Genomic DNA, 14457 nt, shown 5'->3' with positions numbered 1-14457 from the left:
GTATTACCAGGCTTTGGCCCATCAGGGTCCTGCCTACTCTTTTTTATAGAGTTAGAGATCTCTAGGGTCCCGCACGGGGTACCCATGTGGGCTTAACTGCTGCCCACTTGTCTTTTGTTCTGCGGACCCCTCTTGCAAGTCAACCCAGAACTGACCCACAGTGCTCCCCTCTGATGGGGTAGAAGCATTGTGCAGCCCTCAAAAAGGTACTGCTGTGGGTTTATCACGTTGGAGCAAGGCTCCATACACCGCTTCTTCCCGCTCTAGCCCTCTCGGGCGCTGGTTGCCGGCGGTTTTATGCAAAGTCGGACCCTCTGAGTCCACTACCTTGTTTGATTTGTGTCTAGCCTTACCGCTCGGCCGCATGGAGCTGGCCCGTGCGGGGCCGACATCGGGCACAGCTGATCCCACTACGGATGATCCAAGTGCCGCTGGCTGCTGCTGGCTGCCCGCTGTTCCACGGTCCTCCTTCTCCAGTATTGTCCTTCCTTCCGTGGAGTGGATATGGCCGGTGTGGAGGATAACTGGCACAGCTGCTTCCATCTATTCCTTTAAACCCGGCACCAACGCTCTCAGCGCTCCTGGCTGCTCCTTTATCTTAGACCCCTGGGACCCACCCCCGTACTGACGGTACTGGTCCCTTCCGGTCGTTGCAGCCGGTCAACCCCACTCTAATGCCCTCAATTCTGGGCACTCCTACTTATATGGTCCTTAGCTAAGGGACATATAAGACATTAAAACTGATGATAACAGCTACTATAGATTTTATTAATATATGGTCCCTAGATAAGGGGTGTATCAGATATTAAACTGATAAGAACAGATACTACACTTAATCTTAGCCAAAAAGCCTAGAAACGATCATTGTAACTAAAAAACCCCGCTGGGACCGACCCTGGTACTCACATACTGGTCCCTTGTAGTAGAGTGCAGCCAGTCAACTGCAAAGTCTTTTGCTGCTGAGAAATGAATTTTTTTTTTTTTTTTTTTTTTTTTTTTTTTTTTTTTTTTTCACCGTGCTGGAGCGAAGTTGGGCACAGGTGTTTTCCTCCTCCGGGAATCGATGTGCCCATGCTGCTCCTGCCGCTGCCAGTGCCCCTGCAGCTGTCAGTGCTCCTGCAGCTGCCGGCTGCCACTGCTGCTGCCGCTGCCGCTGCCGACGCTGCTGCTGCTGCTGCCACTCCTCCGCGGTTCTCCCGCCGGCCTTCTGCAGCTTACATGGACCCGGTCCATGTCTGCACCTAGAAGGTAAGTGGAAGGAAACGCAGGGTCTCTTACCTGCTGTTCCCGACTTTCCTTCTCCCGCTGGTGACCGTCGTTCCCTCCGTTGCGGGTTCGAGCCGCTCGGACCGACCCCGGTATCCACGGGCCTGGTCCTTCGCGGCAGTTCCGCAGCCGGTAAAACCCGGCTGTTCCTATCCCGGTGCCTACCTTTTGGAGAAGGTTTTCGTCCCCAACGTCCCGTTCCTACTCCATCAGTGCCTCTGCACTCGCTGAGTGTTTCGAGCCCCGGTACCGCTGGTCCGTGCTGTCTGTCCCGCAGCCTCTGCGCTGGCTGCTAGCGACTGGTCCCAAGTCAGTCTCGCTTGAGACTGGCATACGGACCTCTTTACTTTGCTTCCCGCCCGGCCGAGAGGTGAATTTTGCCGGTGCGGGAGCAAAGTCGGGCACAGGTTGTTCCCCTCCAGGGAAACACGTGCTGTTGCTGCTGCCGGCTGCTCGCCCTCCACGGGTCTCCCCGCCAGCTTTCCGCAGCCACCTAAAAGTAAGTAGTAAAAAGGAACGCAGTCGCTTACCTGCTGTTCCCGACTTTCAAATTCTCCCGCTTGGGGAACGCCGTTCCCCCTGTGTGACTCGTTGCAATGCGTGTAGCGATATGACACGCATGTGTGGAAGCGGGGTTCTTCACGAAGTCACTCACGTGACTCCGAAGTAAAATGAAGGATTTTTACAACACAGAGTCTCCTCTGGTGTACTAATTTTTCAGGAGGATGGCATCAACACAGACATTTGTTTCCCATTCTCACCTGCGTTGGTACAGAATGGCTCAATGAAATGGAGAAATAGGTGGGAATCCAGGAGAGGGAAGGGAGCGTTTGAAAGGGGAGGATGTGCGGAGAGGGGGGGTGCGGGGGCCGGGCAAGTTATATGTTAACTAAAATTCATAAGAGACTTCAAAATGTTCCATTGGCATGTAAACTACCCAAGCAGAATACGAGGTACTGTTCCTCCAGTTTGCATGATGCCACACTATGGCAATGGAGGAGGCCCAGAACGGAAACGTCAGTGTGGGAATGGGAAGTGGAGTTAAAGTGGTCAGCAACCGGGAGATCCAGTATGCCTTGGCAAACCAAGTACAAGTGTGAATACGGTTGCATTCAATGTGTTATGAATGTTAAATGGCTGAAGCCGAAGATGGTGATCACTTTTGGATTCAAATTGTATATGCACCTATATTTTCCATGTCGCATGATATTTGGTATTGTCATTCAGATTTAATATTAAGATATTCTGCTTGGGCAGCATACAACCTTACAGTATGAATATTGATTTATCTAATTTCAAGTAACCCTCGCATTCCCTCATTCTCTGTCCTCCCCCACCCTAGTCATCCTGCTAGTTTCACTGTTCATAACCTTTCGTTATCACTTCCTCCACAGACAATAATGGACCACTATGGGCTCCTTGGCCATTGATGCCGGCTATGATTTGTTCTGTGCCTTTTTGTACCTCTAGATTCCCTCTCTCCTGACTCTCAGTCTGAAGAAGGGTCTCAACACAAAACATCACATGGTCCTTTCGTCCGTGGATGCTGCCTGACCTGCTTAGTTACTCCAGCATTTTGTGTCTATCTTCAGTGTAAACCAGCATCTGCAATTCCTTCCTTACACAAGGACAAACACTGTTGTTTGTGTGCCCGAGATAGTGATGAAAATATTTGGCATCAACTAGAGCCATGGCATTAAGCCAAGTTAGTTGTGTTTAAATTCCTTTTTTTTTTATTAACAAGAATCCAAAGTTCTCAAGGACTATGCAAGGAAATAATATAATGCTATTACACCAGTTACTCCTGAGCACTCAGGTCTATAGCATTAATATCCATAAATGCTCAAGATTCAATTCTTGCCAAAGTATAGAACAAGTTTCATTAGATTCATTTTGAGGATGTTTATAATGTGTCCACTCTGTCTCCATTGCTTTAAGCAGTCATTGAGATGGGGTTTTATTTAGAATTTACAGGTACTTTAAAGATACAACACAGAAACAGGTCCTACTTGGTCCAAGTCCAAGCTGAACAGTGAGCACCCCGTATACTAGCACTATCCTACACACTAGGGACATTTTACAATTTTACCAAAGCTAATTAACCTTCAATCACCCCATCAGCGCATAAACCTCTGACATTTTCACCACCTCCAACGCGATCCCTACACTCAACGGGATCTTCCCATTGCCACCCCTTCCCACCTTCCACAGAGACCATTCCCTCCACAACCCCCTGGTTAACTCATCCCTCCCACCCAAACCACACCCTCCCCAGGTACCTTCCGCTACAAGCAACACCTGTCCCTATGCCTCCTCTCTCGGCTCTGGTCAGAGGCCCCGGCAGACCTTTCAGGTTAGGATTCACTTGCACCTCATCCAACCTCATCTACTGTACCCGTTGTTCCAGGTATGGACTCTTATACATCGGCGACACCAAACGTAAACTGGACGATCGTTTCGCTCAGCCCACCTGGGCCAACTTGATCTCCCTTTCCCACACTGACCTTCTGTCCGGGCCTCCTCCATTGTCAAAATGAGGCCAAGCATGAGTTGGAGGAAGAGCATCTCATATTTTGTTTGGGCAGCTCACTGCCCAGTGTTATGAGTATTGATTTCTCACTTCGAATAACCCTTCCATCCCTCCCCCATCCTAGTCATTGTGCCAGTGTCACTGTTGTGTTGTCCTGGAGAGTTTAATTGTCTCCATTCATTTTCACTCAGTCCACAGCTAACAGTGACCCGTTGCCTTTATCATCGTTCTTTTTTTAACATATTTTTCATTTCTTTGTTCTACATCTCTCTATATTGCTCTCTATATCTCTCGTTTCCCTTTCCCCTGACAGTCTAAAGAAGGGTCTTGACCCGAAACATCACCCATTCTTTCTCTCCAGAGATATTGACTGAACCACTGAGTTAAGGGCCTGTCCCACTTACATGTCCTTGGCATGCTAAATTACGCGACCTCGTGGTCACGTTGAGGCGCACGGGCTTCATATGGCCGCGCGGGGCCGGTCCCACTTAGAAGCGCGGAGGGGTATGTAGTTGTGCGCTACATTGCGTGGGGCTCTGAAAATTTTGTAGTGAACAAAATCTTCACGCCCAACGGCCTGTCGCGGAACTGATGGCCAAAGTGGGACAGGGACAAGACCCTGGCGCGACACAACGTCTCACCTTCAACAGCAGCAGAAGCAGGCAAACGATCGCTGAACTCGGCTTGGGGCTCATGGCCGTTGCGGTCCGGGTCCGCCCCCACTTCTACTCCCAGAGCGGGGCCAAGAAAATTGAAGATAGACACGAAATGCTGGAGTAACTCAGCGGGACCGGCAGCATCGCTGGAGAGAAGCAATGGGTGACGTTTCGGGTCAAGACCCTTCTTTTCACACTGAAGAAGAGTCTCGACACGAATCATCACCCATTGCCTCTCTCCAGAGATGCTGCCGGACCCGCCGAGTTACTCCAGCATTGTGTCCATCTTCAATTAACGTCACACACTCCAGACGGCTGTGCGTATGCATGTAATCGTGCCCGACCTTCGCGGGACCGTCTCTGCTCAACCCGACCACGAGTTCGCGTAATTTGCATGCCAAGGACACGTTAGTGGGACAGGCCCTTTACGCCAGCATTTTGTATCTATCTTCAATTTGATCCATGTTTGGATTGAAACTGTAATGAGATCGAAAACAAACTAGATGAACTCAGTGGGTCGAGCAATAATTTTGGGAGGCGAGGTGAGGTGGGGGCAATGTTTTAGATTGGACTGATGCAGAATCTCGACAAAGTAGGCCTTGGAATAGGCCAATGAATGGTTCAAAAGTACTTTATTGTCACATGTACCGATGTACAGTGACATTCACTTTAGTATATAGTTCAGTGCAAGTATCACTATACATAAGCACATAGATACATCTTAGGTAAGCATAGCAGATACATTACGTGCATAGTATTAGTACACTGAGATAGTATACACTGTGGGCAGATTTTCAAGTCCCAGTCAAATCTCTGTTGAATCAGCTCTACCTTTAGCGCGTGGAACAGAACAGTACAGGAACATGCCCTTCGGCCCCCCATGTCTATGCTAGCCATGATACCAAACTAAACTTATTGCGCAGTCTGCACATGATCCATATCCATCCATTCCCTGCATGTGTGTGCGTGTCTGCCTGAAAGCCTCATAAACATCGCCAACATCTCTGCCTCCACGATAACCCCTGGCAGAATGTTCTAGGCACCCTCTGCACACAAAGTAAAAATAACTTGCCTCACACACCTCCTATAAACCCTTCCCCTCTTGCCTTAAACCTATGCCCTCTGGTATTCAAATGGACCACCGATCCATTTGTGGCCTGACCTTGCCAGCTCTCTCTGCAACTCCACTGAATCCCTTGCAGTATAAATGACTTGTCAGTTCCATCTGTAAGTAAATGCTACGATGGTATTGTCGTTGAGGCCTTCCATCACTGAACTGATAAAAGAGTGAAGATGGCTGGGGCAGTAATTGACTGAATTGGATCAGTCCTACACTTCCTCAACTATCTCCACATGTTCCAGCAGCGGCAGTGTTATTAGTGGGGTATTAGCTGAGATGAAAGCTTAACTTTAGACTTTAAAGATATAGTGTGGAAACAGGCCCTTTGGCCAACTGAGTCCGCGCCAACCAGCGATCACCCCCATAAATCAACACTATCCTGCACACTGGGAACAACTTACAATGTTTACCGAAACCAATTAACCTACAAACCTGAGGTCTTTGGAGTGTGAGAGGAAACCAGAGCACGCAGAGAAAACCCACACGGTCACAGGCAGAAAGTACAAACTCCATGCAGACAACAGCCATCGTCAGAATCAAACGCAGGGTCTCTGGTGCTGTGAGGCAGCAACTCTGCTGTTGTGCCATTGTGCCACCCCTACCCTGTACAGGAACACATCTCCAGTTCCAAACTTATGGTGCCCATCATCTTTGCTGTACCCAAGAATTAACAGCATGGAAACAAGCTCAGAGGTGCCACTAAACCCCAGAATAAATACACTGCAAAATAATTTAAATAACTCTCTTAACAATTGAGCATCACTGTTTTTTTGTAAATTGAATTTCTTCCAAAAGTAGAGTAACTTATAATTATATATTGGGACATGGCATGTTCTAAGCCACTTAAAATGCCCAGGAATGAAGGAGGCTACAGGGAGTGGTAAACATTGCCCGGTGTACTATTGGTCCTCACCTCCCCATTACTGAACGGATCTACAAGAAACTGCATCTCATAAACGCAGTTAAAATCATCGAAGACCCACATCCACCCTGGCCATACTCTCATCTTACAAGTACCACCAGGAAGGTACAAGAAAAATTTCTTCCCAACAACCAACAGACTTAGAACACTGCACAACACGAACCACACCCTACCTCAGCACTTATGATCTGCTGCAGATTTTATTTTAGTTGCACTCGGTTGACACAATTTAGAGCTCATGCTGCTTTGGCAAGGCCACCAGCACAATCAAAGGATGAGTCTCAGCCCGGACACTCCCCCATCTTCCCTCTTCCCAACAGGCAAGAGGAATAGAAGTGTATAAGCGCACACCCTCCAGATTCAGGGACAGTTTCTTCCCAGCTGTTCTCAGGCAACTGAATCACACTATCAACAACTAGAGAGCAGTCCTGAGCTACCATTTGCCACATTGAAAACCCTCAGACTATCGTTAATCGGACTTTACTGGACTTTATCTTGCACTGTACATTATGCCCTTTCTCCTGTATCTGGACACTTTTGACGGCTCAATTGTAACTGGATAACATGCAACTAAAAAGCTTATCATTGTACCTCGATATGCGTGAAAATAATTTCTGAACTACTTTGCATTTATGATCCAGTTACCTAATGTCGCTGATTATAAATGTATTGCATTATTGGTTTTTGCTTATTAATTTGTACATTATTGTGTTAATGTGACTGTAAAGCTGCAGTAAGTAAGAACGTCATTGTTCCATTGTCGGCACATATGACAAATAAACACTCTTGTCTCTTAACTGCAAACACATGCTTCATATAGGAGTTAAATGTCCTGGTATATCAAAGGAAACAAAATCAAAAAAATATTTAAGCAGGTGAAGAAAATGTTCCCAGGAATTAGAGGACAACAGTTCCTGGAGCAATGGAGTGTTTATTCTCCAGTTACCTTAATGGTTGGTCAGCTCAATGGTGCAGCTGGTAGTCCAGTTGGTTTGTAGGTTAAATGGCCTCTGAAAATTGTTGCTAGTGTGTAGGGAGTGGAAGAGAAAGTGGCATAACATGGAACTAGTCTGAACGGGTGATCGATGGTCAGCGTGGACACGGTAGGTCGAAGGGCCAGTTTTTTGCTGTATATTTCAATCCATCAATTGCACAGTGGTGCAGCTGGCAGAGCAGCTGCCTCACAGCTCCACTGACCTGAGTACCATCCCGGCCTCTGGTGCGATCACTGTGGAGGTTGCACTTTTTTCCTGCAACTGTGTTTTAGATTCCTCAGGATGCTGTGGTTTCTTCCCATACCCTTAAGATCAACAGTCAAGGAAGGTCAAGAGTGTTTTATCGTCATGTGTTCCAAAATGAAATAATTAAATTCTTACTTGCATCAGCAGCACAACAGGTTATAAACACAGTACTCATTAGATAATATAATAAACAGTGAAAAAAAGTTCCAAGTAAATAAAAAAACAATACTATGCAATAGCGAAACAAAGCCCAAAGTCCGTAACACAACCTAGACAATTTGAATTTGGAGTTTGTAGTTTTCAATAGCCTGATGGTTGTAGGGAAGAAGCCGTTCTTGAAACTGGACGTTTCAGTTTTCAGACTTAGATGGCAGGAGTGAAATGAGAGTATGGCCAGAGTGGTGTGAAACTCTGATGATGTTGGCTGCCTTCTTGAGGCAGCGACTATAATAGATACCTTCGATGGATGAGAGGTCAGCACCTGTGATGGACTAGACGGTGTTCACTGTTTCTTGTAATCCTCTGCATTCCAGGTATGCTGGTTGGTACATTAGTCAGTAATTGCAAATTGCCTCTCATGTGTTGGCGAGCAGTAAAACTAGAAGGACCTGGTGGGAATGTTGGGAGAATTAAATGGAGTGATTGCTGAGGCGACTCAACGGGCCGAAGGGCCTGTCTTCATGCTGTAGGTCCGTATGTTATATTTTATATGTGGTGGAAAGGGCTGACGAGTCAATGCTGGAGTGGATCAAGTCTTGATCATTCACAAGCTAGTCATCATCAGAGCAAAGGTTTACATTTAGTTTAAGCTACACAATAGGTGGAGCTGGTAGACCTTCTGCTTAAGTGCGCCAGAGACCTGGGTTCACCCTGGCCATGGGTCTGTTTGTGTTTTGCATGTTCTCCCTGTGACCATACGAGTTTCCTCCAACATCCCAGACATGCGGGTTTATAGGTTAATTAAACTCCTTAGTGTGTATTTCCCTTGGTGTGTATGAAGTGGAAAGATTTAATAGGAACATGAGGGGCAATTTATTTACACAAAGGGTGGTAGGTATATGGAATGAGCTACTAGAGGAGATAGTTGAGGCAGGTACTATCACAACATTTAAAATACATTTGGATATGTACATTTATAGGATAGGTTTAGAGGGACATGAACCAAATGCAGGCAGATGGGACTAGTGTAGATGAGACATATTTGTCAGTGTGGACAAGTTGGGCCGAAGAGCCTGGTTCCACAGTGTATGACTTGATGGAAACAAAAGTGGGATAAAATGGGTGTTTGATAGTTGGGGCGGATCCGTCGGGCTGAAGGGCCTGTTTCCAATGCTGAATCTCTAACCCAAACTAATAACTGAAGCACAATTTGTTACAAAGCAAAACCAGTAGGTGTTTCGCACACTTCAAAGCTGTGGTAAAATATGCAAGAAATATGCACATTTAATTCAGAGACTAGGGTCCTGAAAGAAAGGAGACTTTGAAGGAATGAGACGGGAATTGGCTAGGATAGACTGGCAAATTATACTTAAAGGGTTGACGGTGGAGATGCGATGGTAAACATTTAAAGACCGCATGGTTGAACTCCAGAAATAGTTCATCCCTGTCTGGCGAAAAAATAAACTAGGGAAGGCGGCTCAACCGTGGCTAATGAGAGAAATCAAGGATAGTGTTAAATCCAAGGAAAATGCACATAAATTGGCCACAAACCAGAAGCTGAAAACTGGAGGACTACATACCAGAAAGGGGGAGGGGGGAGAAAAGCATTAAAGAAAGCTTGCGAGGAATAAAAAACTGACTAAAAGCTTCCTTCGATATGTAAAAAGGAAAACATTAGTGAAAACAAATGTAGGTCCCTTACAATCAGAGACAGGTGAATTTACAATGGAAAACAAAGAAATGGTAGAACAGTTAAACGAGTACATTGGTTCTGTCTTCACGAAGGAAGACACAAACAATCTCCCAGATGGGGGACCGAGGATCTAGTGGGAGGGAGGAACTGAAGGGAATCCACATTTGTCAATAAATGGTGATGGTTAAACTGCTGGGACTGAAGGCAGATAAACCTCCAGGGCCTGATGGTCTGCATCCCAGAGTACTGCAAGGGGGTTGCCCCAGAAATCGTGGATGCATTGGTGATCATTTTCCAATGTTCTCTCGACTCTGGATCAGTTCCTGTGGACTGGAGGGCAGCCAATTTAACCCCACTTTTTAAGAAAGAGGGAGAGAGAAAATGGGCAATTATAGACCAGTTAGCCTGACATCGGCAGTGGTGAAGATGCTCGAGTTAAAAATGTTATGGCAGTGCATTTGGAAAGCAGTGACAGGATCAGTCAAAGTCAGGATGGATTTATGAATGGGAAATCATGCTTGAATAATCTTCTGGAATTATTTGAGGATGTAACAAGTAGAATGGATAAGGGAGCCAGTGGATGCGGTGTATCTGGAATTTCATAAAGCCTTTGACAAGGTCCCACATAAGAGATTGGTGTGCAAAATTAGAGCACATGGTATTGGGGGTAGGGTATTGACATGGATAGAGAACTGGTTAATAGACAGGAAGCAAAGGAACTGACAGATCCTTTTCAGAATGGCAGCCAGTGACGAGTGGGGTGCCGCAAGGCTCGGTGCTGGGAACCCAGTTATTTACATTATATATTAATGATTTAGACAACGGAATTAAATGTGGCATCTCCAAGTTTGCAGGTGGCAGTGTGAGGTGCGATGAGGATGCTATGAGGTTTCAGGATGACTTGGATAGGTTGGGTGAGTGGGCCGATGCATGGCAGATGCAGTATAATGTGGATAAATGTAAGGTTATCCACTTTGGTGGCAAGAACAGGAAGGCAGATTATTATCTGTATTATGTCAGATTAGGAAATGAGGTGCAACGAGACCTGGGTGTGCAGTTACTGAAAGTAAGCATGCAGGTACATTTGGCAGTGAACAAATCTAATGACATGTTGGCCTTCATTGCGGGAGGATTTGAGTTTAGGAGCAAGGAGGTCCTACTGCAGTTGTACAGGGCCCAGGTGAGGCCGCACCTGGAGTATTGTGTGCAATTTTGGACTCCTAATTTGAGGAAGGACATAATTGCTATTGAACGACAGATAGCACAATGGGCTAAGAGTTCGGCTGGCGACCGGAAGGTAGCCGGTTCAAATCCCGCTTGGAGTGCATACTGTCGTTGTGTCCTTGGGCAAGACACTTCACCCACCTTTGCCTGTAATGGAATGTACGGCGGCAGGCGCGGGCACACCGCGACGCCCTGTGTCTCCCTTTTAAGGGAGATGCTAAAAATGCATTTCGTTGTCTCTGTACTGTACACTGACAATGACAATAAATTGAATCATTTCATTTCATTTAATTTCATTGGTTCACCAGGTTAATTCCCGGGATGGCGGGATTGACATATGATGAAAGAATGGGTCGACTGGGCTGGTATTCACTAGAATTTAGAAGGATGAGAGGAAATCTTATAGGAACATATAAAATTCTTATAGGATTGGACAGGCTAAATGCAGGAAAATGTTTTCCGATGTTGGGAGAGTCCAGAACCAGGGGTCACAGTTTTAAGAATAAGGGGTGAGCCATTTAGGACTGAGATGAGGAAAATCTTTTTCACCCAGAGAGTTGTGAATCTGTGGAATTCTCTGCCACGGAAGGCAATGGAGGCCAATTCAGTGGATGTTTTCAAGAGAGAGTTAGATTTTGCTCTTCGGGCTAAAGGAATCAAGGGATGTAGGAAAAACGCAGGAACGGGTTACTGATTTTAGATAATCAGCCATGATCATATTGAATGGTGGTGCTGGCTCAAAGGGCTGAATGGCCTACTCCTGCACCTATTTTTCTATGTTTCTATGTTTTCTATGTTTCTAAATCACAGTGCAGAACATGAGAAACTGATCCAAGCATACATAAATGCTTAATGTTGATGAATGATTTTTTTATTGACTTTGTACTGCTCTGCGGCCTAATTTGATGGTTTATAGCTCAGAAACAGATTGGAATTAATTGCCAAAAGTACGCAGCATTTATGACAACACTTCAGAATAGATCCATTTCCAATTGAGCTGAGATTCCACACTGTCCATCGTCCAGCCTTCCTCCCGCTCCCGAATATCATTCAAAAACCATTTAACGGAGTCTAAGCTGTTTTTGCCAATCGGAATTTCTGTAATTTTGTAACTTCCATTTACAGTGTTATGATCACTTTGATCTATGCCAAACACCAACAGCAGTTCAATCCCCCCGATGACCATCTTCAGATGTACTTTAACTATAGAGATTAGGCAGCTAATGCGAAAATAATGAGCTCAAAATCTTAAAAAAAAGGTTCACCAATTACACACCATAAGCAAACCGTTGTCTATAAAACCCTCAAGAATAACCAACTGAAGCAATAAATCTGGATTCTTTTTTGTTAAATGCACTCACTCAAGAATTAAATCACTCAAGTTTGAAGATGCCATCAACCTATGTTGTTTGCAGAAAGAGTACTAAAAAGATTAATCGTAGCATCTTATTATCGCAAAAGCATAGTCATAGAGTCATACGGCGAGGAAACAGGTCCATCGGCCCACCAACCAGCATGTCCCATCTACACTAGTCCCACCTGCCTGCAGTTGGCTCATATCCCTCTAAACCGACCCTATCCATGTTCCTTAAACATTGCAATTCTACATGTATCAACTACCTCTTCTGGGAGCTCGTTCCATTCACCCATCACCCTTTTGGTAAAAATGTTACCCCTCAAGTTCCTATTAAAATCTATCCCCTTAAAATCTATCTTTTAGTTTTAAATGAAATAATCATATCACGCTTAGAACATGTTCATTATGATTAAGGAACCTCCGTTCAGAAATTTTGTTCAGTTTGATAAATATTGATAACACAAACCAACTCAGGGTGATAATTAGCAAAGCCTGGATTTCTATAATGTCGTCCTACTGGAACAGGGATTGAGTTATGTACCCCAGGCTTGACATCGCCCATTGACCAGTAAAGAAGCAAAAGGCCAAGTTCCTACTCATAAAGACTGGGGAACAAACAGAACGGAAATAGTTCCTACAGTCCACCACTCATCCTACATTGCATCTAGTTTATATTCTTTCCATACTCTCATCAGTTCTCCCCGGATTCTGCCATTCACCTCTGCTCTCAGGACAAATTAGAGTGGCCAATTAACCCCCACAGCACAGGAAGAATCCCACGCGGTCAATTGGAGAATATGCAAACTCCACATAGACAGCACCCAAAGTCAGCATTAAATGGCTCTGCAAGCTGCACTACCCGTCATTTAATCACTCTGTGATTAATGTGAAATGAATGTCATCAGTAGTAAGCATGAATACTTCTGGATACCAGCATTTGCAATGAAATCAGACTGCATAAACTTCACATTCTGATGTTGTTTGATTAAAAAAATGTGTTCACCTTAAATCTATGTCCTCTGGTTCCCAAATCACACCTCTGTGTAAAAGATTGTTGTGCATTTACCCGATCTATTCCGCTCATGATTTTGTATCTCTCTATAAGATCACCCATCATCCTCCTGGGCTCCGAGGAATAAAGTGTGCGCCTTATAACTTCTCCTTATAGCTCAGGCCCTCAAGTCCTGGCAACATCATCTTAAATCTTCTCTGCACCTTTCCAGTTTGACCACATCTTTCCTATAACAGGTGACCAGAACTGAACACAATACTCTAAATGTCTCACCAATGTCTTATTTAACTGTAACATGACCTCTGAACCTTTATATGCAATACTCTGACTGATTAAGGTCAATGTGTCGAAAACCTCTTTGGCCATCCTACCTTTCTGTGACTCCACTTTCAAGGAACTTTGCACCTGCACTCCTGGCTGCATCTGCTCTATAACCTTCCCGAGAGCCCTACTGTTCACTGTATAGGTTTCCAAAATGCAACACCTCATATTTGGCTGTATTCAATTCCATCAACCATTCCTCAGCACACCTGCCCAACTGATCAAGATCCTGCTGCATTTTCTGACAGCCATCAACACCACCCACTTTGGTTCATCTGCAGGCTTGCTAATCATGCCTTGTATGTTCTGATCCAAATCATTGATATAAATGACAAACAGCAATGACCCAACAATGAACCCTGAGGCACACCGCTAGTCACTGGCGTCCAGTCCGAAAAACACCCTTCCACCATCATCCTCTGCGTCCTTTCATGAAGCCAATTTTCTATCCATTCAGCTATTTCTCCTGGAATCCCAGGCGATCTAACTTCAAAGGGAATTTCCTTTGAAGAGCTAGTGAACTGCATAAATGCACATACAAATGATTAAACTGAGCAGAAACTTTCAAAGTGTGGGCGAAGTTGAAGCAATATTCAGGAGTGTTCGAAATGAGTTTTAAAGTGTAGGAGCACGACAGCTGCTAACTTGATTGATTGATAGTTACAGCATGGAACAGGCCCACCAAGTCCATGCCGACCATCGATCAACCATTCTATGTTATCCCATTGTCTGATCCACTCCCTACACACTTGGAGCAATTTACAGAGGTCAATTAACCTACAAACCCACATGTCTTTGGGATGTAGGAGGAAACCGGAGCACCCGGAGGAAACCCATGTGGTCACCAGGAGAACGTGAAAACTCCACACAAACTGCACCAAGGTCAGGTTTGAACTTGGGTGTAGTTCAGTCTGACAACGTTGGTGAAAGGTTGGAAACATCACAAGATTGAAGTG

At 45.3% G+C, this 14457-nt stretch overlaps 1 protein-coding gene and 1 pseudogene across 1 annotated transcript in view; both read right to left on the bottom strand.

The window, feature by feature from the left end:
- il1rapl2 (interleukin 1 receptor accessory protein-like 2) overlaps positions 1-14457 on the bottom strand; it is an 841694-nt gene that overhangs the window by 703943 nt on the left and 123294 nt on the right. The window lies entirely within an intron of this gene.
- Positions 696-862, bottom strand: LOC129702432 (U2 spliceosomal RNA; annotated as a pseudogene).

Source organism: Leucoraja erinacea, chromosome 12 (genome assembly GCF_028641065.1).
Source record: "Leucoraja erinacea ecotype New England chromosome 12, Leri_hhj_1, whole genome shotgun sequence".
NCBI classification, from domain to species: domain Eukaryota; kingdom Metazoa; phylum Chordata; class Chondrichthyes; order Rajiformes; family Rajidae; genus Leucoraja; species Leucoraja erinaceus.
Note: the sequence above shows the minus strand (reverse complement) of the source record. Positions and strands in the feature narration are given on the sequence as shown.